At 39.8% G+C, this 24,154-nt stretch overlaps 1 long non-coding RNA gene across 2 annotated transcripts in view; it reads left to right on the forward strand.

The window, feature by feature from the left end:
* The window catches only part of LOC142035459 (uncharacterized), an 86,388-nt gene that overhangs the window by 59,857 nt on the left and 2,377 nt on the right, over nt 1-24,154 (forward strand). Inside the window, exon 6 of one of the 2 annotated variants that reach the window (XR_012651888.1) lies at nt 18,089-18,359. The exons of the other annotated variant lie outside the window; for it this stretch is intronic. This is a non-coding gene — a long non-coding RNA (uncharacterized LOC142035459). Of the gene's footprint in view, nt 1-18,088; nt 18,360-24,154 lie in introns of those variants that run through there. 2 annotated transcript variants of the gene reach the window in all.

The following is a 24,154-nucleotide window of genomic DNA, read 5'->3' on the forward strand; positions in this document are numbered from 1 at the left end:
CTTTTAAGAGCAGAAATTCATCCTAGTCAAAAAATTGTTTTATAGCAAATATAAAATGATGAATACTTATTTTTGCTGGGAAGCACCTGCTGTGAGGTGTATCCAGTAATGCAAAAAAAGCCCCACAGTAAGAAGCAATTATGAGGCTAACAGGACTGATTAAGTTGAATTAGTGCTTGCAGGTACTCAAACTCTTTCAGGATTTGACTACACATACTCAAAATTCAATAAATGCCTGATCCTAAATAATTTATTAGGTCCAGCTGTGTCATGGTCATAAGGAAACTGATCAATTATACTTGAGGTTTGTTAGACCCCACTATAACTGCATGAAAGAGTGGGTTGCAATTGATTGTAGACTGGAAGGCTGTAGTGACAAGAATGCATTCATACATGTATTTTTTCGGGACTGCAGTGTAAAATCTTCCTGGAAAAAAAAAAAAAAAGAAAAAAGAAAAAGAAAAAAGTGCTGTTTACAACATATTGTTTCACTCTGCTAGAATTCATAGTCATACTGCTTCCTACAGACAGACGTATCTCACATAGCGTACTTCTGATTTTTTTATTAGTATACCTTGCAGACTTTAGGAAAAATAGCCAGGTGCATCGTTATAATCTCATCTTGTGCCATGGCAAAACAATGTGAAAATAGTTATTTCTTCTGGTTTACAGCTGAAACTATAAAGTATTCTGGTTTCTTTGGAAATAGTCCATGGATCACTCAGGAGTGGCCTGCTGGTCTTTAAACGTTTTGCAGTATTTTAAAGTGAAAATTCTCTGAGTTTATATATAGTAAATTTTCAGATTAGTTATCAATGTTTATCAAACCTTTAGTTATAAACATACTTGGCTACTGATCCAAAATCTTTTGCATTTTGGTTGTACATCAGGAACTTTACTTTTGGTGTTATGGGGTTGGCTTCTCAGCCACTGTAAAACCACATAACTTTATGAAGTCTACAGAGCTATGCTTCTTTATGCCATTTGAAGATCTAGCCATAAATCACTGTGGCTAAAATATTAAAAAATCACTTAAGAGCTTAACTCGCCCTGACTTTCAGTTAAAGACTGGCTTGTCCATGTCAAAGTCACTTTGAAAGAAGTAACTTGGATTCATAAATCACTTGGAAAATTCTTAAAATTCAAACTTTCCTGCTCTAATACACTGGACAATTATAGAAAATTGTGTTTTCTGAGAGTCATTACATCTCCAGTTATTTTATTTCATTGCTGGAAAAAGTGATATTATCCGACCATTCGTTCAATACCATAACACCTTTTAAAGTGATTAGCTTTAGTCAGGAATACAAAGGATTTTGATTCTTTTGATGCACTTCCTATGCATTATGCACACAATAACTTGTATACTACCATGGCTGTTTGCAACTTGCCTGTCTGATTTTTTTTTTTCTTTAATTATTATTATTTACTCTCCTCTGGCTGTTGACATTATTTTGGATTCTCATTTATTTATTCCTTCTCCAGCAACCTAGTATACATGTTAAATGGTGCATTTTGTTAGGAGTAGATAAATGCACACCACAGTCTCCAATATAAACTGAAAGCTTTAGCATGTATGCAGCACTCTCACAACTGGCATCCAGTAAGGGGAGAAACTCCCTTTCCCTTTTAAATTAAGGAAGAATTGAGTAGATCCAGCAATCTCAAGTTGTTTAGCTGAAGTTTCACAGTTTGGTGTGGGCTATTCCCAAAGCATATAATGCAATACAAAGTTCAGATGCTGTCTGTAGGATCTTTCTTAGCTTAGCTCATATGGACTCAAATTTGCCATGCTGTGATGCTCAAATTTATGCCATCCATATTCTGTAGAGACAGAACTGGAGTTCAGGATGGTCCCTATATATGTCTGAGTTTCATTGCCAGGCCCTAGTGAGGGTGAGTAAACCACTAGGCAGTATGGGCAACTGTGGAATTTGGTTTTATGTGTGAGCTAATGAGATGGTAGAGATGTACCCATAGATTCCATACCTAGCAATCAGTTATTTCGTTCTGTCTGCTTCATTGAAGGATAGTGCAGTAGAAAATGATACTAGTTAGGTAGCAGACAAAAGCAAGACTGAGAGGAAAAAAGCAGACAGAAAACCGTTGTAGAAAAAAAGACAATAAGTTCAGATGAGTATGTGCTGTACTTCGATGACAGAGCAAGTGTTAGAGGATCAGAGAGTGTATTTTAAAAAAGTATTGAGACCTAACAGCATAAAGAACAGGGTAAAGACCTCAGGACCCTTGGATGTGTTTCTAGTGTACATGGGAATATTTTTGGAACTTAAACTTGGTACTTTAATAAGCCACCTAAACTACATACTTCTATAAGTTATGGAGCAATTGAAGAAAAGGAGACTATAAAACAAAAACTTACTTATGTAAAAGGGGCGGGGGGGGAGTATAGGCCGTGAGTGGGTGTATGTATTATAACCCTTGGATTACAATACCTGTGAGAAAGCTAAATGTAACTTTAGGGCATTGATTATTTTGGCCTTTTGGGCTGTATTGGCTATTTATTACCTTACTGGTAATCCTCACATGAGAGATTTTTACTCTGACTTAGTCTGAGTAATGCTTGAAAGTTAGAATAGAAGTTGAGTGTAGTAACTGAAAAAATAAAATGATATTGTAATATACAGAACAGTTGAGAAGCATCAACACCAGCACAAAACATAGATCCCAGTTGGAAAAATACTTGAAGCTTGGTGGGTACTTTCCATGTATCATCACCCTAAAAGAAAAAACTTTTTTACTCTAAGCCTAGTCCCATGTATGTAAAATGCCCCTGAGTTGTTCCCTGGGATCTTCATAAGATTAATTAGTATAAGATGAAGTCTGAAGACACTTCTGACTACCTGAACTATGAGAGAGGCAATGTGAAGACAGCATCTTTACAAATGTACCATAAATCTTACTGGGTCACATGTTGCACAGAGGAAAAGAAAGTCTTATTCTGAGAAGTAATTTTAACAGAATGCTTAACCTTTATTAGATGCATATAAAAGTAAATAATTGAATTTAATAAGAGTCCATGGAAAATATTTTCTAATCTCTGTGGATACTAGCTTTAAAAATTGTCCGGAAGAGTCAAACTGATAAATAATATAAAAATGAATGTAAGTTCATTCTTTTCATGGTTTTCAGAGTGCTTCTTATTTAGAATTAATCAGCACTCTGTTCAAATCAAAACAGTGAATTGTTCAATTTAATGTTTGGGGTTTTTTTGTATTTTGTGCTTTGCAAATCTGCGACTTGAATTTCACTTGAAATTACTTGAGAATATGGCCCAGTGTCTTCATTAAAGATGTCCTTGTTACTGTCGTGGTTTAACCCCAGCCAGCAACTAAGCACCACGCAGCCGCTCACTCGCTCCCCCCCCACCCAGTGGGATGGGGGAGAAAATCAGGAAAAGAAGTAAAACTCCTGGGTTGAGATAAGAACGGTTTAATAGAACAGAAAAGAAGAAACTAATAATGATAATGATAACATTAACAAAATGACAGCAGTAGTAATAAAAGCATTGAAATGTACAAATGATGCGCAGGGCAATTGCTCACCACCCGCCGACCGACACCCAGCCACTCCCCGAGCGGCGAATCCCTGCCCCCCCCCTTCCCAGTTCCTGAACTAGATGGGACGTCACATGGTATGGAATACACCGTTGGCCAGTTTGGGTCAGGTGCCCTGGCTGGGCATGAGAAGCTGAAAAATCCTTGACTATAGTCTAAACACTACTGAGCAACAACTGAAAACATCAGTGTTATCAGCATTCTTCACATACTGAACTCAAAACATAGCACTGTACCAGCTACTAGGAAGACAGTTAATTCTATCCCAGCTGAAACCAGGACAGTATCCACCCCTTATTCTATACCATTGACGTCATGCTCAGTTTCCATACCTTTAGTTACATTCTGATCAATCATCACCACCTTTCCATCTCTTTGAGACATATGACCAATGATATATATATATAAAAAAGTATATACACACAGAGATATTTAGTTCATGGGTTATGTTCATAAAATGTTTGTTGAGTTCATTTAGTCTCCGACTCTGGGCTCCATCTGTCATACCAGTCTGTCTGGGCGGAAGGGATGGTGCAAAGTCCTCTCAGTCGGTAGAGCAGAATTGGGCTTCAGTGCGGTGTGATGAGCAGATGACATTTGACGCAGCAGGAGGATGGTGTGCACCGTTGGATTGTTGCATGCTGGAGTCAGTTCCAGTTCCACCTCTACGACGCTTTGCTCAGTTTTATCACAGTTCTTTCTTGCTTGATCCAAGTGATTCTTACTATAGTACTATGGATATAGCATATAACAATTATAGTAATGATAACATACAGTAGCAGGGTTATATAGCAACTAATATCATACAGTTTAATTCTGGCTATTTTCACCTAAAGTCAAATCCCCTTGAGGCACACATCGGACTTCTCCGTCTTTTCGCATCACCCACCAAGTGCACCCAGGCCCTTGAGCAAAAGCAATCCCACGAATGGGTTTACCTTTGCCTGAGGCAGGAGTAACCCAGACTGTTTTCCCTAACATGTTTTTCATGTGCACTACAGGGACTTTATCCCCTTCTACAGTATGTAAAAATTCTGACTGGGCAGGGCCACTCCGATTGGCAGATCCTCTGGTGTTGACTAACCAGGTGGCTTTTGCTAAATGTGTATCCCAATGTTTGAAGGTTCCACCCCCCATTGCTCTCAATGTAGTCTTTAACAGTCCATTGTATTGCTCAATTTTCCCAGAGGCTGGTGCATGACAGGGGATATGATACACCCACTCAATGCCATGCTCTTTGGCCCAGGTGTCTATGAGGTTGTTTTGGAAATGAGTCCCATTGTCTGACTCAATTCTTTCTGGGGTGCCATGTCGCCACAAGACCGGCTTCTCAAGGCCCAGGATAGTGTTCCGGGCAGTGGCATGGGGTACAGAATATGTTTCCAGCCATCTGGTGGTTGCTTCCACCATTGTAAGCACATAGCGCTTGCCTTGGCGAGTTTGTGGGAGTGTGATATAGTCAATCTGCCAGGCTTCCCCGAATTTATATTTCAGCCATCGCCCTCCATACCACAGGGGCTTTAACCGCTTGGCTTGCTTAATTGCAGCACATGTTTCACATTCATGGATAACCTGTGCGATAGTGTCCATGGTCAGGTCCACCCCTCGGTCTCGAGCCTATCTATATGTTGCATCTCTTCCCTGATGGCCTGAAGTATCATGGGCCCACCGAGCCATAAATAGCTCACCCTTATGTTGCCAGTCCAGGTCCACCTGAGCCACTTCAATCTTGGCAGCCTGATTCACCTGTTCGTTGTTTCGATGTTCTTCAGTGGCCCGACCCTTGGGTACATGAGCATCTACATGACGTACTTTTACAACCAGATTCTCTAGCCGGGACGCAATATCTTGCCACAGTGCAGCAGCCCAAATGGGTTTACCTCTGCGCTGCCAGTTGCTCTGCTTCCATTGCTGTAACCACCCCCACAGGGCATTTGCCACCATCCATGAGTCAGTATAGAGATAGAGCACTGGCCACTTTTCTCTTTCAGCAATATCTAACGCTAGCTGGATGGCTTTCACCTCTGCAAACTGACTCGATTCACCCTCTCCTTCAGCAGTTTCTGCAACTTGTTGTGTAGGACTCCATACAGCAGCTTTCCACCTTCGATGCTTTCCCACAATGTGACAGGACCCATCAGTGAACAGGGCATATTGCCTCTCATTTTCTGGCAGTTTATTATACAGCGGGGCTTCTTCAGCACGTGCCACCTCCTCCTCTGGCGACATTCCAAAATCTTTGCCTTCTGGCCAGTCTGTGATCACTTCTAAAATTCCTGGGCGACTGGGGTTTCCTATGCGAGCCCGTTGTGTGATCAATGCGATCCACTTACTCCACGTGGCGTCAGTCACGTGATGTGTAGAGGAGACCCTCCCTTTGAACATCCAGCCCAGCACTGGCAGTCGGGGTGCTAAGAGGAGCTGTGTCTCAGTACCAACCACTTCTGAGGCAGCTCGAACTCCTTCATACGCTGCCAATATCTCTTTCTCAGTTGGAGTATAGCGAGCCTCGGATCCTCTATATCCTCGACTCCAAAACCCCAGGGGTCGGCCTCGGGTCTCCCCAGGTGCTTTCTGCCAGAGGCTCCAGGTAGGGCCATTCTCCCCAGCTGCGGTATAGAGCACGTTTTTAACATCTTGTCCTGTCCGGACTGGCCCAAGGGCTACTGCATGAACAATCTCCCGTTTAATTTGTTCAAAGGCTTGTTGTTGCTCAGGGCCCCATTTAAAAACATTCTTCTTCCGGGTCACTTGATAGAGAGGGCTTACAATCAAACTGTAATTTGGAATATGCATTCTCCAAAACCCCACGACACCTAAGAAGGCCTGTGTGTCCTTTTTATTAGTCGGGGGAGACATAGCTGCTATTTTATTAATCACATCCATTGGGATCTGACGACGTCCATCTTGCCATTTTATTCCCAGAAACTGGATCTCCTGTGCAGGTCCCTTGACCTTACTTTCTTTTATGGCAAAACCGGCATTCAGAAGGATTTGGATTATTTTCTTCCCTTTCTCAAAGACTTCTTCTGCCGTGTTGCCCCATATGATGATGTCATCAATGTATTGCAGGTGTTCCGGAGCTTCACCTTTTTCTAGTGCAGTCTGGATCAGTCCATGGCAAATGGTGGGGCTGTGTTTCCACCCCTGGGGCAATCGATTCCAAGTGTACTGGACACCCCTCCAAGTAAAGGCAAATTGTGGATGACACTCTGCCGCCAGAGGGATTGAGAAAAACGCATTAGCAATGTCAATTGTGGCATACCACTTGGCTGCCTTTGACTCCAGTTCGTATTGAAGTTCTAGCATATCTGGAATGGCAGCACTCAGTGGTGGTGTAACTTCATTCAGGCCACGATAGTCAACTGTTAGTCTCCACTCCCCATTAGACTTCCGCACTGGCCATATGGGACTATTAAAGGGTGAGCGAGTTTTGCTGATCACTCCTTGGCTCTCCAGTTGGCGAATCAACTTGTGGATGGGAATCAGAGAGTCTCGGTTGGTGCGATATTGCCGCCGGTGCACCGTCGTGGTAGCAATTGGCACTTGTTGTTCTTCAACCTTGAGCAACCCCACAATCGAAGGGTCTTGAGAGAGACCAGGCAGGGTAGACAGCTGTTCAGTGCCCTCCGTCTCCAAGGCAGCTATACCAAAAGCCCATCGATACCCCTTCGGGTCCTTAAAATACCCCCTCCTGAGGTAGTCTATGCCAAGGATACACGGAGCCTCCGGACCAGTCACAATGGGGTGTTTCTGCCATTCATTTCCAGTTAGGCTTACTTCAGCTTCCAATACAGTTAACTCTTGGGATCCCCCTGTCACACCAGAAATACAAATGGATTCTGTCCCTCTATAACTTGATGGCATTAGAGTGCACTGTGCGCTGGTGTCTACTAGAGCCTTATACTCCTGTGGGTCTGACGTGCCAGGCCATCGAATCCACACAGTCCAATAGACCCGGTTATCCCTTTCCTCCACCTGGCTGGAGGCAGGGCCCCTCTAATTCCGGTCAGAGTATTCAGTATTCACTTCTCGTAAAATTGGCTCAGAAGTCCCTTCAAAAGGATCGGAAATAAAATCAGCCCTTCTACTCTGTTTGGAAACTGGAGTGGCATTTTTCCTGGTAGAATCCCCTTTTGTGGTGGTTTTTCCTCGCAGTTCGCGTACCCGTGCATTTAGGACCGAGGTAGGTTTTCTGTCCCATTTCCTCATGTCCTCTCCCTGATCACATAGGTAAAACCACAGGGCACCTTGCGGTGTGTACCTTCTATATTCTCTCTCTTGGGCAGAGGAACGCTCACTCCTAATAGCTGAGACATTGGTCCTTACATGTGTGGAGTAGGACATATCCTCTTTGAATTGCTGGAAATCCTCAGACAGCTTCTCCACAGCTGCAATGCAGGCTTGTAGGGAGGAGGAGAGATTTTCTTCGTATTGACGGAGTTGGCGAGCCACTTCCTCCACTGTCGGTGCCTCTTCATCCTTCCAGGCCATTATTGCCAATGCGTTGGCATAGGACGATGGTGCGCTCCGTACAAACTTCCGCCACATGGGTCGTGTGCATTGGACTTCATCTGGATCTTTGGGTAATTGTGGGTTGTCCGGGTCATGATGAATTGTCTCTAGCACAGCTAATTCCCTCAGATATTGAATACCTTTTTCCATGGTGGTCCACTTGCTTGATTGACATATAACGTCTTCCTTAAAGGGGTACCTTTCCTTCACACTTGGCAGGAGTCGCCTCCAGAGGCTGATGGCTTGTGTCCCTCTTCCAATTGCCTTGTCAATGCCACCTTCCCTGGCAAGCGATCCCAGCTGCTTGGCTTCCCTACCTTCTAATTCCAAGCTATTAGCCCCATTGTCCCAGCATCAGAGAAGCCAGGTGATAATATGCTCACCTATACAGCGGCCAAAGTCTTTTCGCAAGTCCCGCAGCTCACTCAAGGATAGGGACCGGGTTATTACCTCTGGTTCTGCCTCTTCCTCCGGTTCCCGTGATGACCCTGGTTCACCTTCATCCTTCGCTAAGCGAACTGATTTTTTTGTATATTTCTTTTTCTGTACGGGGGCAATTGATGCTGGTGCAGGTTGGTCCGCTGGTTCAGTTGCAGTATCCCTCACCGGGTTTTGGATAACCGCAGTGTCTGTCGCTGAGGTTTGGGTAGCAGCAGTACTCGTTGCTGGGGCTGGAGAGACCACAGTGCCCGTCGCCGAGGTTTGGGTAGCCCGAGTTCTCGTCGCCGGGGCTGGAGGGGTCACGGTGCCTGTCACCAAGGTCTGGGTGCCTGCAATGCTCCTTGCCGGGGCTGGAGGGGCCGCAGCGCCTGTTGCCAAGGTTTGGGTGGCCACGGTGCTCATCGTTTTGTTATTTGATCCACAGACTTTCTCTTCCCCTTGAGGGTACTGAGTGGTGTTGAACAGGGCTCGATAGGCATGGGCCAGGCCCCAGCACGTTGCAGTGATTTGTATCTCTCTGGAGCTGCCGGGGTGACAGCATACCTCTTCCAAATATTTTACTAGCTCTTCTGGATCCTGCACTTGTTCAGGGGTGAATTTCCAAAACATTGGAGGTGCCCACTTTCCTAGGTACTTGCCCATACTCCCCCACACACCCTGCCACTCATAATTATCTAGCCTTGGGGCACATCTCTGGGTGATCTTCTTAAATAGCTGTTTAACCTTAAACGAGAGCTGAACCACATTCAGAAGTATGCTAATTCCTAGCAGTAGGGCTAGGACCGTGCTACTCCCAACATTCCAGGAGTATTCAAATTTTTCAAAATTCTCAAACACCATTGTAACTGGACTGAAGGAGAAAGGAGAGGGGAAGAAAGGTACCCCACCCACAGACTGGTTTTCCATGGAGGAAAGGTAAATGGTATAATTATTAATAGTTTCCCACAGATGGCTCCCACAGTATAAAGGTGACAATGCTGAATACAAATAACGGATTAATCCCACAGCCGATGACTTTATCATACCATAAACCAGAGTTATACCATACATCAAAGCAAAAACCTTAATCCACCTCCCACGGATGATAAGCAGTAGAAGAGGAACTACATACAACAAGCGAGGTGATACATAACAGAGCCTTAAAAACCAGAGCAACAACTCGAAAAATACATAAATCAACATAATGAACGCTTAAAACTAATTTGTTTTAACAAGCTCTCGTCAGGTTTATCGTTATCTCAACCCTTCGTGCCCCACGTTGGGCGCCAAAAAGGACTGTCGTGGTTTAACCCCAGCCAGCAACTAAGCACCACGCAGCCGCTCACTCACTCCCCCCCCACCCAGTGGGATGGGGGAGAAAATCAGGAAAAGAAGTAAAACTCCTGGGTTGAGATAAGAACGGTTTAATAGAACAGAAAAGAAGAAACTAATAATGATAATGATAACACTAACAAAATGACAGCAGTAGTAATAAAAGGATTGAAATGTACAAATGATGCGCAGGGCAATTGCTCACCACCCGCCGACCGACACCCAGCCACTCCCTGAGCGGCGAATCCCTGCCCCCCCCTTCCCAGTTCCTAAACTAGATGGGACGTCACATGGTATGGAATACACCGTTGGCCAGTTTGGGTCAGGTGCCCTGGCTGGGCATGAGAAGCTGAAAAATCCTTGACTATAGTCTAAACACTACTGAGCAACAACTGAAAACATCAGTGTTATCAGCATTCTTCACATACTGAACTCAAAACATAGCACTGTACCAGCTACTAGGAAGACAGTTAATTCTATCCCAGCTGAAACCAGGACAGTTACCTACTTCTGGAAAGGTCTGGAGACATTTTATGGCATCAGTAATCTGAAATTTCCGCGTTAAGTCTAATTCTGTCCTTTACACCTTTAAAAACATCAGAATTGACAGTATTTGAAAGTAGTCTGTAGAACAGGACTCTTTAGGAGCTATGAATAAAGTTAAGGATTTGATACTTGGGGGTTTTTTGTAAGTATAAAACATGATAGTTTCTGTACACTGATTGAAAGCAGCTGATGTTATCAGTGAATGAACAAGTGTTTGTATGTCAGCTTTTGACAAAAATGTAATGGACTGACATGTTCAGGCAAGAGCTTAAGGATCCCACTCTCTTATGGAGTATGTTCATCTAGAACAACAGTAAGAGAAAAAAAAGGCAATTGCCTAGTAGAAGTAGATCTGTATATTTCTGGTATTTGACACAAAACACCATGAGCTGAACTTCTCTTTCTAAATCATTCCCAGTAGAAATAATTTCCAGTTTTTATTTGAAAGGAAATGGGCCATGGCTCCATTTGTATCTGCAGTCTGCATTACTTTTGTTTGCTTGTAAATGAATGCTGACAGAACTTAGCCATAATAGTATATGTTTGCCAATACTGCTTAGACTAAACAGTGAGTACCCAGGAGCTTGAGAGCTTTCAGCATCCACAAGGCATGTAATTAACCCCTCAGCAGCCTCCTACCACCGCTTACTCAGTTTTTACATACCACTAGCAAAAAAGTTAATTGTCAATGTTCTTATATTAAAATATCTGCACAGGGAACATTCTGCTGTGTGTAGTTGCCTAGTATGTTACAATTATTATTAGTCAGGTAGATTATGGTAGTGCCTAATGACCAACAGAGAGAAGGCACTGCCACACTATGCAGTGGACAAATACAAAAGTGTGCAGTCTTTGTCTCGGTTTACAATCCAAACTGGTGTGACAGACGTAATGTGGGTGAGGAGTGTTACTGACAAGCAAAGTGACTGCTGGGATGGAGCAAATGCATTAATGACAAAGTAAAAGGAGAAGAAAGGAATCAAGTGGTAGAGTGGCAATGAAGTGAATATACTGTGGAGAAAGGGACAGAGAAGAGAAGCTCAGAACAGCCAGTTACAAAACATGGGGACAGAGAACTGAGGCATAATCCTAGAGGCTCTCAGAGTGTCTGCTGTTGTTGCTGGGCTGTTTGTGCACCTGTTATTTTCACAGTATTTCTTTACCAGTCTTACCACTACTACCCCAAAACCATGTACAGCAGGAGGTTCTAGTGTCCCTGAAGTCCCTGAAGGATCTTCCTTCAGCTATTTGCTACTCAGAGTTGTTCATACTACAAATTGGATTCATGATAAGTTATCATATGAAATTTTACTCTGCATTATATCAGTATAAATCAGATGTTACTGTGTTCAACTTGCCTTCCTGTTCCTTTTCTCTACATGTATGTCTGACAGTATCCAGGCCAAATTTTCTAAACAAAGTTTAACCCCATCAGTTCCGAAGAGTAATGCTTTGTATTGCTGTTTGGGGATACAGAAATAAATTCCTGTGTTTGTGCTACCAGGTACAGTATGGATAAAATTACCGCAGGATGGGCCTTCAAATGAGATGTCACAAAGTGATGTGATGTGATGTGATGCTCAGGATTCTGATAGGGAAAAATGGCAGAAGGTGAAAAACAATGAACCATCTTTTATCAATTTACCTTTCATTTTAACTGCCACAGTCTGAAATTCAATAAAACAGCACTGAATTGTTTCATGGTCAGCAGACACAATGGTAAATTTATTTTTACTTTCTAAGATGCAGTGAACCTATTGAATGTAGCACATAGTACTGGAAAATTTTGTATGAGGATAATTGTAATGTTCACTTAGCAACCAGAATATGTGTCATTATCTGAACTGTTCATATTTTATATAAATTCATGATCAGCTTCAGAGAAAAAGTACCAGTTCACAAGAGGCAACTGTGAAATGGGTCATTAGATATATGAGGAAAGTACACTGAACCTTCCCGTTGTGAAAGCTCAGTAAAGGATGCGTATATACTTTGACAGGAAAGGGGTGAGACATGGACAGGACACAGTGAGCATTCAGTCAGCATAGTCTGGCACAAATACAGAACTACTGCCAGACAAGCATCAGACCAAACTAGGATGACAGGCATTTTATCATCTTTATGTCATTATTTACCCAAATACTTTCTTACTTCTGAAAGGCAGAGGAATAGCAAAGGAGATGATATACTGAGTTCTGTGCATGAATTAGAGGTGGCAGATGCATAGCATATTGTGAACCACTGTCTGGACTGTCTAGTAAGTCAGGGAAAGTAATTTCATTTTTGTCCTACATAAACCCATTCTTTGCCCTTTTCATAGTAGCCACTGGGTATTTCAGAAGGTAACAGAAACAGTAGATGAGTCAACCTTCGTTGCCCAGATGATGTACTCAATTTCAGAAGCAAAGAATCAGCCTCTTTTCTGCTCCATTAGATTCACTGGTAGCACAAGGACAATATAATTATTTACACAGCTCAGTGGGAAAGATTAGCTGTACTCAGTTTTGCACTGTCTCTGTTTCATATACGTAAGGAACAGGAACTTATCATTAAGAAGCACTTTCACATTGCAGATATACTAGACAGGCATGAGACCCCCCCAGAGACTAACAATCTAGTACCTAGTAATTTATCCTGGAGTCAGATTTTTGTTTCCTCTCCCAACTGAGATTGGGTCCTTGGTAAGCACATGCTATTGTAGGTTACAGAGCATTTCGTTGCAATGAAATGGTCTGTAAACCTTTTCTTAATTCCTACTGTATTACTAAGTTAATGCTATAATATGTAGAGCTTTAAGTACTAATTGTTGTATCTAATCTTCAAGCTTAAGCATGAAAAAGAAGGTAAAGGTTGTTTTCAAACTCCTTTCCCCACCTCAACTATACAGTACCCCCCCTGTATTAAAAGGACATTTGGGATATTCATAATATGCTTCAGATGATGCATGATGATTACATGGCATAGAAGATGGTGTAAAATATTTGTACATATATGTGGAATAGATATTTCATTCAATACATGGTAAACAGTTTGATGGGAGAGAGGAAGCCCAGTTGGTTTGGTGTTTGGTTTTGTTATTTTTTTTTTCTTTTTTAAGAGGAAGAAAGCTTTAAAACTTTATGCTTGCTTATATTCCATGTGTTCAATATCACAATGGAACTTTACAACCTGAATGTCATCTATCTGTTATGATAGAAGCAACACAAAATGGTGCTTTGCTGTCACTGCCAGGTCTTATATTGTCCCACACGTCTTTTTACTGAATGATCAATGCTTTCTCTGGTGAGATGTAAGAGAAGCAGATGTGGTATTGTGATTCCAAAATGTGGAATCCATAATGTTGATTTCATGTGAAGAAGCTATTTTTGAAACTGTAAATTAGTCTGCTTAAAAGACTTTGCACTGAGCATCTTTGGAATAACTTGATACTCCTTCTTCTGTAGAATTTTCAAGTATTTCATTCACTTTTTCCTCATAGTCCCACAGACGACACCCTCCTGAGGCCATTCACACCCCTCTTTTTGAATGTTGTTTTCTCTTAAAGTGAAATGTGGCAGCACTCTAATTTTGCCCAACTTTGTCTTTTGAATTTCATATTAATTTAATTCTGTGTTTTCTACTGTTTGGGTAATGGGAAGACATAGTCCACCCTTCTTAGCTTTCTTAATGGAATTTGCATATTTTATAGCGAACATTTCTCCTGTCTAAGAAATTTGACTGCAGTTGCATAAAAAAATAAAGAACTGGAATATGATGTTTCTGTTCTAAGAGAATGGAAAGGGTACTGGATGATACTAGAAAAAATAAAATGGAGGGAGCATGGACATGTAAGAAGATACTGAAATGTCTGTTAAAATTCTGAACCTGTACTGTACACTGCAAGAGAAAACATTAAATCTTTATCATGAAAAGTTTGGTAGTAGGTTGCCAAATAGCATTGTGTGGAGATGTTAATGGCATGAATGTGACTGACTTGTCTTCAAAACCCTTCTCAAAGAGTTTCTTTGAATTATACTGTGTTTGAAAGAAGCACAAGCTCTGTTTGCTTTGAGAGAAAGAAAGAGGGTGGGTCAGCCTTCTCACATTAAAGAAGGATGAGAATTCTGGCAGTGAAAAGGTAATGTGTAGCAGTAGAGGTGGGAGGAAAATAAGGAACATAAGATGACTTTAGACAATTGAAAGGCAGGTTTGTATTTTACAAAGAATGTCTGCATTTTGAAGTGCCTGAATGGTTAACTCTGGAAACTAATGACTTCAAGTCTAGCTACTTAGTATGCATAACGGGCTTCTTTTTACCTCTGTTATACATTTAGTACCTCCCTAAGTATCCAGCTGTTTCTTTGAAGTGATTTTAAGCTGTAAGCTCCTAGATTGTTATTCAGCTCTTCCTACTTTCCCTGGCCAACATTTTAAGGTTGGGGATTTCCTTCCACTATAGACTATCAGCCAGAAAAGAATAAACATAGCCAGCAGCCTGGGTGGTGCCAGACCACTAGCTCATACCTGGTAAATAGCTCAAGCCAATGTTATTTTAACTACTTTGAAGTTGTCTTCTATAAGTATCTTACTTCTTTCATTGTGCTCTTTGCTATTGATTTTCACCTTAACAGCCTTGCCTGATTTAACTCTTGGCTGTCAGATGAACTGATATCAAACATAACTTGAAGCAGCATATGCCCTTTATAAAAGCAAAGCGTAACTACCTAATTCTGCACAGAAGACTTCTGTGATACTCTTGTGTAAGAGAAATTTTAGAAAGATGAGATGTAAACCTGTTGTTTATATATGAATGGTGTTCAGTAATATAAACCAATCATAATTCTGTAACTGTACTGTTTTTGCATTAAATGAGTTCTTACAACATGCTGTTATTAAACTAAGCACATTCTAGACAGTATTTTAATACTGTAGCCTAATTAATACTTCTAGAAAGTGCTTTTTATAAGGTAGAAGTATTTAAATGCAAATGCAGTTCTGCAGACAAGTGTCATTTCTTGCATTTGGACAATGAAACAAAGCAGTGCTTATTACTGATTCACAGTAAGGGTGTAATTTTCCACAGTTCAGTCTGCATGACATAAATCTAAAGAACAAAAGCAAATAAGTGATTTAATAATTAAGGAAGGGAACCAATCTTAGTAGTATAACCTACAGTGTCTGTAATGCATAATGGGGTATAGCTGTGTCACATGCAGTATTAAACTCACTAGGAAAACAAGCACTAGAAGGCCATATGATAATGACACACATCAATCTTTGATTTGAATACATTGACCCATTTCCACTTCTGTTGCTATTCACTGGATATCTCTTTTCCTTAACTGATCCTTATTCTATTACTGCATCTTAGTATATATTCATACAGAGCCTTCATTGCTGGGATATGGGCTTGATTAAAAATACAAATTCCTGTGTATTTCAGTAAACTGTAGTGTAAATTTTGTGGATGTTGTATTTCTCTATCTTCCAGTGCTTCTTTTCTGCTTTTAGAAAGTCACTCTAATAATTTAGGTTTCCTACTTAGTCCTCCATTAAATATAAACTATTAATGGAATCTTAGTGTTTATAAAATTTATCTGGAGCTTGATCATGCATTACTTCTTCAATGGGGAGCACTTGCTTGAGTCAGATATGCAACCGGGGCCATTCATAGCACTTCCAATCTTCATTGCTTTTAGAATTCTTTGCTCTTCATTTGCTCTCTGCTCAAAATTCTATTCAGAGTAAAATGGAAATTTCAGTGCCATCCACCAAGCAGATCTTGCAGTTTTATTCTCCTGTCCCTAGTAGATGGCAGTTGTAGAACTAGAGCTCTTGAAGGTACACATATATGTGCATGCACTCTAGATAGGCTTATCTGCACCCTTAGAAGAGTGAAGAAAGAAGAACACAGAACACACGTAGATTTTGGGTTTATTCATGGTAACTGGTAGTTAGGATGAAATTCAAAGCCTGTTGAAAGCAACAAGACTTGATAGGTTTCAGTGAAAGTTGGTAAGGTCTCTCCAATGCCAAGTTAATGGACCATTACATGTTAGGTAGACTATAACTGTGAAGTAAAATTAACATATAACTTCTTTTATATTTTTTTTCTGCTGAAAATTTTTACAGTATGCGACTTGGGAGTCTTGACAGACAGGAGGCTGAATGTGAACTGGCACTATGCCCTAGTAGCGTAGAAGGCCGATAGCATCCTGGGCTATATTAACAGAACTGTAGCCAGTACAGCTAGGGAAGTGATTATCTGCCTCTACTCAGCACTCATTATTAGAACAAATCTAGAATACTACATCCAGTTTTGGGCCTCCCAATACAGAAGGACATCAGTCAATAGGAGTGAGTTCAGCAGAGGACCAGCAATATGCTTGTAAGATCCAGCATGTGCCTGTGATGAGAGGCTGAGGGAACAGGAGCTCGTTCAGCCTGGAGAAGAGAAATCTTCAGGCGAACGTAATATTTCAAACAAATTCCAACATGTATGATGAAGTGATCAAGAAGGTGGAGCCAAGGTTTTCACAGGGCTGTATGGTGGGATGCCAAGAGACAATGGAGATAAGTTGAAGCAACAGAGGTTTCAAGTGGATTTAGGGAAATCTTTTTTACAATGAGGACAGTCAAGCAATGGAGCAGTTTGCCCAGAGAAGTTGTACAGTCTTCATCCCTGCAGGTTTTCAAGATCAGATGGGATAAAGCCCTGAGCAACCTGGTTTGGTCTAATAGCTGGACATACTTTGATGCTATATGTGGTTTCTAGCATTAATTTGTGCAAACTAACTAAGCATTAATTAATAGTCTCTAAATTACTAGTTGATCACAGCACTAAAAAATCCCCGAGACCTTAACTTTAGAAAAAGCCTGGTCCATTAGCTATCCCAGCTGTGCTGTATTGATATCCATTGACTATAGTAGCACAAAAATTCTTGTGACTGTGATAACATTTTAAAATGTTATAACATTTTAGAGTGGTTGGATAGCATATGATTACAAAGTTACTTAAGTCATCTGACTACACAGAGATGAGCAGCAAATGAGAAATCAACACAAAGTGATTGCAAAATGCCATTGCTACCTCATTATGTAATAGTTGTGATCCCACAGTAAAGTAACTCATGCCCAATTACAGTAATTTGACTACAAACTATGACAATGATTCACATGTCTAGATAGGAGATTCTGCTTTGGTAGAATGACAAGCATATTAGAATAAATTACATACATGGCTATCTGTGAGGTATGATTATGGATAATTTGCCTGAGAAGCACAACATATGCTTGTATCATGGTACTCATGATCAAGCCATATAATATTGCATGCTATATCTGGTGTTCCACAGCCAGTGGGCTTCCTCCCTGCCAGTGTGTATTCCAACTGCTGTGACATCTCACAGTCTAGATCTCTCTGTAATCATTTTCATTTGCCATAGGCCAGAAGGACCTTCCCCCTCAGCAATCTTTTGTATCTGTCAAGATAAATCATTAGTTGCTATTCCAGAAGTAAAAACAGAAAAATAAGCATAGGATGAATAAGCCCTGCCATTTTAAAAAAGAGCAGAGTAGGACAGATTTATTCTTAAATCCCAAGAATTTTTGTTTTGTGTGAAGCTGTGCCTCTAAGTTGTATGGAACACAGGTAACAAAGATTAAAGAACATCAGCCATTCTCATGTCAGTATTTTTGACTTGGTTCTTTTTCTCTCCCAGGGGGTTCATGTCAGACTGCCTTGAGAAGAAGAGTTCTTTCTTTCAGGAAGCTGATGCCCCTTCTCTTGTCAAGCACTGCCTTTGATATGAAAAATTCTTTCTTTGTACTTTTCCTTCTTCCATGTAAAAATGCTTTTCTGCTGACATAGTTTTAAAGCATGGTTTACGTGCATGTTGGAATTAATTCTCTTTTTTTTTCCTTGGTATGTGTACCTGTGCAGAAAACTTGTTCTTTCTGAAAATGGCCTTAAATCAAATTTAACTAGAATATTAAAATGTAGATGGTAATAATTTATTTCTATGTGATTTGTATCCAGTTTTATCAACTGGATTTCTATCCAATTGGGAAAGGAAACCTCTATCTAAGGGATTCTATTTAGTGTTCTTTCTGCCATTCCCTATCTTTTACAATTCCATCTTCCTGAGGAAATGTAATATTACAGTCTTAGTGTTCTGTATTTTCTTTGTCCTTTGTTAATCATATGCTCTTCAGTTTCAATAGCAGAAGTGCACAGGTATGGTCAGTCTGAGAGGGGAAAACTGTATTTATTTAAATTTGATTGAATGATGAAGAATAATAGGGCTGGATATGGTTTCAGTTTTATAAAGACTAACCAAGGTTATCTATCTCCCTTGGGTCAGATTTTCAGAAAATTCAACAGTTTATAGGAACAGATTGCTTATTTCTTCATTCTTTCTGTAGTTTGACTGAGGTCAGAATTTGCACATACAATTTGAATGTGATTACAGATCAGACTAACTGCATCTGTATTGAAATAATAACAACTTGTCGTGTACATGGTGTTGAAAATCCTTTCTTTTGCATCCTTTTGCAACCACAGTTGATTTTTTGCCAATACAGTGTGCAGGCTTGAATTTTAGGAGTATACAGTCAGTTTCCATATTTACTGAAGATAAACATTTTGGGAAACTTTGAATCTTTGAAAAGCTTTCTCTTAGCATACGAGAGCTGTGACCCCAGCCTCTCCAGAGAAAAGGTCTTAGCTGACAGTGCCACTTCACTACTTTTCTGAAACGAGCATGTTCTGTTCAGTATTGTAGTGAATACCAAGTATATTTGTCAAGTTACATATCTTTTTAAGCATGTAATTAATGACTTGGTTTTTTCCCTTTTTATGAACACTTAGACCAGCAGGTCTACTTGCATGAATAAAAAACTTATATTGGTTACTAGTTTAAAAAACTTTCACCTTGAAAAACTGTCTTTCAGAATGACAAAAATGAAGCCTTTGAATTCTGTTACTAAGTGACAGGATATGTGGGACTATATGCCAATTCATTGTGAGGTCTATGATGGATTAACGGTAATATCAAGTCCAGTTTGACCTATCTTGTGTACTAAGCCACTCAAAATCTAGGATTTGCCCTCGTGATAATTAGGATGGGCCAGATTGAATTAATCTCTCGGTTGCCATGACAGTTCATTTTTCTGTTCTCATTTCACCCCTTTTATTCCCCCTTTCTTTTAAAACCATCACTCTTTATTCTTCAGTAGGAGCTTTTCACTAGTTAAGCTGGATTGGAGCAGAAGATTGAAAGGACATCTTCTTTTCTTTGTCACCTGTCATGAAATAGTGGCAAGGGCTTATGTGTATATTTTCCAAATCCTGCAAGCTGAAACTTTTAAATGTTAAGTGGGTTGATTTCAAAGCCTTCCAGTGACAGAATAGAAGGCTAATGCTTCTGACTGAATCTGCTTGACTCTTATCTGTGAACAGAGTGCAACAGATTTTCATCAGTTTCATCAAAACCATTTCTAAAAAATCTCCTTTATATTATTGTCCTGGTTTCAGCTGGGATAGAGTTAATTGTCTTCCCAGTAGCTGGTACAGTGCTATGTTTTGAGTTCAGTATAAAAAGAATGTTGATAACACACTGATGTTTTCAGTTGTTGCTAAGTAATGTTTAGTCTAAAGTCAAGGCTTTTTCAGCTTCTCATGCCCAGTCAGCGAGAAAGCTGGAGGGGCACAAGAAGTTGGCACAGGACACAGCCAGGGCAGCTGACCCAAAGTGGCATAAATGGGGTATTCCATACCATGGAACGTCCCATCTAGAATAGGAACTGGGGGGAGTGGGGGCAGGGGATTGCCACTCGGGGACTAACTGGGTGTCGATTGGCGGGTGGTGACCAATTGCACTGTGCATCATTTGTATATTCCAATCCTTTTATCATTACTGCTGTCACTTTATTAGTGTTATCATTATCATCATTAGTTTCTTCTTTTTATATTCTATTAAACCGTTCTTATCTCAACCCACGAGTTTTACTTCTTTTCCCAAGCGAGCTGCTGCGTGGTGTTTAGATGCTGGCTGGGGATAAACCACGACAATTATTCTCAAGAGTCAAAAGGAATAATACACATTTGGAAAGTTGGAATGCCAAAGTATAGCTGCTTTGCATGCACACAACCATTTACTGCCTTATGAAACGGATATGTCATGTAAACCCTTAGACAGATAAACCCCTTTGGAGATATTTATGAATGCAAAAACCCAATCTGTGTGCATGTATGTGGCTTTCAGATGTGTTTACTTCATTTCTGATTAAAGGGAATATTTAAGGTTTGATCAAGTGATTACCAGAGAACCAGAGAGTAATGAACAATCATTGCTTGCGTGTCTTATAATTGATAGATACCTGTATCTATAAATCCATAGTTTCTAGTGTTCTATTCCTGCACCTAAACTCATGTTCACTTTATGCAGGGTTTTGTCTTTGGGGAAAAAAAAATATTGAAAGATTTCTTGAAACAGAAATCTTTAGGAGACTCAGCAAATTTGAAAAGCATGCATTCCTAAGTTTGAGAGAAATGTCCATAGAATTTATTTTTTGTGCTCACCATCCGAGTCACTTTATACAGTTCCAGTACTTTCTTACAAATGTTCTGAAAACCAGAGTTTGAGACTCTCAGGGGAAAGACAGGCTATTTATTTAATTTGTCAGCTCTGGCATAATTCATAACCCTGTTGCACTTGATGTTGTACAAACAGAATTAATAAATGATCCTTGCTCCAGGTGCTTAGGAATTAAGTCTAAGACATAACATGGTGGATAGGTATGACAAATAGAAGAGTGAAGAAACCCAATAAATAGTGCTGGTTAGAAAGATAGATTACTTCCTGGCATATCAGCATCAAGGGTTTTGTAGATTTCCCAGAAAGGCAGGGTTTTCATAAAGGATTTAAAGGGGGACAGAAAGTATCTTTACAGTATTTATAGGGTAATCATTGCAAACATGAGGGGGAATATAAAAGAAAAGCTGGAGTTGCTTGTATGGAAGATAAACAGACAAATTAGCTTGTTAAACAATTTTAGGGCGTAATATTTCACTTGTGACTGAGGATGAGATGTAGGCTGCTTTATTAGTATTTTGCTCTAGCTTTAGGACATAGGTGGGACAAAAGTTAGTAGATGGAAGTGTTAACTTAGGTGCTCTGGAATTACTGAGGAAGAACCCAAAGGCTGTTATTGTTATTCCCTTCTTATTTTGACTGACAACACTAAAGGCTCTGTGTTAGAACACTCTTGATTTCACTTGAAATGTTTCACTCCAAACTGCAAGAACAAAGCATGATGTATTTGGAGTTTCCTAGTTTTGATATCAAGATGAGTTTGGTTAATTACTTGAATGAGTCAACAGATATATAAGTATATATGTATATATAGAGAGAGGGACATAGAGAGAGGGAGAAAGAGAAGCAGCTGACTATCCCATAACAATGCAATGAATTACTTCTTTTTGTTATACCAATAACAAAAAAGGAGCTAGTGGAGCATATAAAAATACAGAAATAAAAATAGCTGTAGTTCATCATTTGGAGGAAATTATCCATTGAGAAGTCTGGTAGACTGCCAGTGCCTCAGCCTTCATACCCAAATGCATAGGAAGAATAGAGAGACAATCAATGAAAGGATTTTTATTTTTTTGTCAGATACAAAGATTTTTTAATGGTTCTATTACAACCGTATTTATTTAAGAACAGTACTAATTCCAAACAGATATTTGGATATATGGGTAGTTCGTGCAGAACCCTCACATTTGTACTGTAGTACAAACAAAAAAACATGATAAAACCACATTTATTTACCAAATAACCAAAAATAACATAAGCTTTTAGTTCCAAAGGAAGATTATGAAAACAATAGAAGGCAACAAGATTATAAGAACTAACTAAATCATCCTGATTCAGCAAAGCTAACGGAAGTATTTATATGCTTTATGTTAAGCAATTTTTCCATCATAATGTGACCAGAATGAACTAGATAGACATAATCCTTCAGCAACCTGTAGTCACTGCAAACTGGAAGGAAAGGAAGAACACAAATGCTGAGGAGGGTCAGTGGAAAAGAGCAGAAATTTCATAAATAGGCAGGGATGGCTTGATATAGGTCAAGATAGACTGAGACGTCCCGGGTAGGAGGAAAGGTTCAGTATAAAATTTAAGATAAAGTGGTAAGAATGGTAAGATCAGCTGGGGCAGAGCAGTTTCTGCCTGAGTTGAACTGATCTTGTACAAATAATTTGTAGCAGAAATCAACTGAACAGACAAGTTACCAGTGTTTTCTTCTGTCTTGAACATATTGATGATTCAGCAACACCATACTCGAATAAAGTACAAATGTTAGGGTACTTATTAAATATGTGACTTTATTATTGGTTAGATCAGGTTAGTTAGGTTATCAGGGCCAAAATTCTGACAATGAGTTTTGAGAATGTTGCATTCTGGTGTCATTGAACTCAGTGAAAAACACCTGTTGATTTCAGTTAATGCTGCCTGCTGTGTATTCTGTAGTTGTTTTAAAGTCACTGGCAGTTCAATCCTGTAGCATATACTTGATGCTGAAAGGTTAACCTAGTGCTTTCCTGACTTCCCCTTCCAATATTGTATATGAGAGTGAACATTTTCTTTTTTAATGGTAGGTAATATTCATAACAATAAGTATCATCTTGAGTTGAGTAGTCAACATCTTTCATATATAAAGTCTGATTCTCTTTCTCATTAAAACTGAATTCATTAGAACAGAGTGCCTGATTCAGGTTGCTGCATATAAAATTTCTTTTTGGTAACTCAGCTAGCTCATTACTACCAGGACATGCCTGCACAAGTCATCATTTCTTCCTCTAAGAGAAGCAGTTACTATTTATATGAAATATTGTGGGGATGGGCAGGGGACTAATTTCACAATAACATTCTTATTTTTACTTTTCATTTTTACTACCAAGTAATCCTAAGAATAATTTATAGCTAAGTAACCTATAACCTGCTTCCTCCCTCTTGTTGTTCCCTCTCATATACACATCAAAAGCTGCACTGGCTTTTTAAGCCTCAAGACAACATAGCTTTAATTAATTTGAAAATGTTCTGTGGTTATAGCTTGTTATAACAAGCAGGTTAAGATAAAGATTTGCATTGGAACAGAAATGGTGAACCATTTAAGCAAGCAAAAAAACAAGCTTAAAGTTTCTTTGGAAAAATCAACAGGGAAAAATTTTAAATTTCTTTCCTTTCTCATAAAATAGATTTTTTCGGTACTGTCTTTGATGTGTATTCTTCTCTAGATATGTATCTTCTCTGGTTCCATTTCTGTCTTGGAAAACAACTTTCACATGAAGTATTAATGTAATTCATTATGAGAAAGTAATCAGTGATGTTCTGATGAAGTATTATAGTAGTATTAATTACATCACTGTTAGTGTGATGATGTGTTCTTCAAAACCTTGAACTGATGGGTTGAAGTGATTATTACATTTGCACTAAAGCTCAGAAAAGCCTCAGGGACAGAAGATGAGGGAGAAGCTAGTATTTGGGAAAACTGCAATGGGGAAGTGATATAATAAAGAATGGATGATCTGGAGGAATGTGGAAAAGAGGAAAAGAAGAGCTTGAAGTCTGGTGAGAAAGGAAAAGAAAGAGATGATGAAGTTAAAAAGAAGCAGTTTGAAGTCATAAACCAGCAAAGTTCACTCCTGAAAGTGAAGAGGGTGGAAGTTCAGTGTTGTCACCATCACAGAGAAATAGAAGCCAAAATAAATATTATATAAG

This window comes from Buteo buteo, chromosome 10 (assembly GCF_964188355.1).
Source record: "Buteo buteo chromosome 10, bButBut1.hap1.1, whole genome shotgun sequence".
Taxonomy (NCBI): domain Eukaryota; kingdom Metazoa; phylum Chordata; class Aves; order Accipitriformes; family Accipitridae; genus Buteo; species Buteo buteo.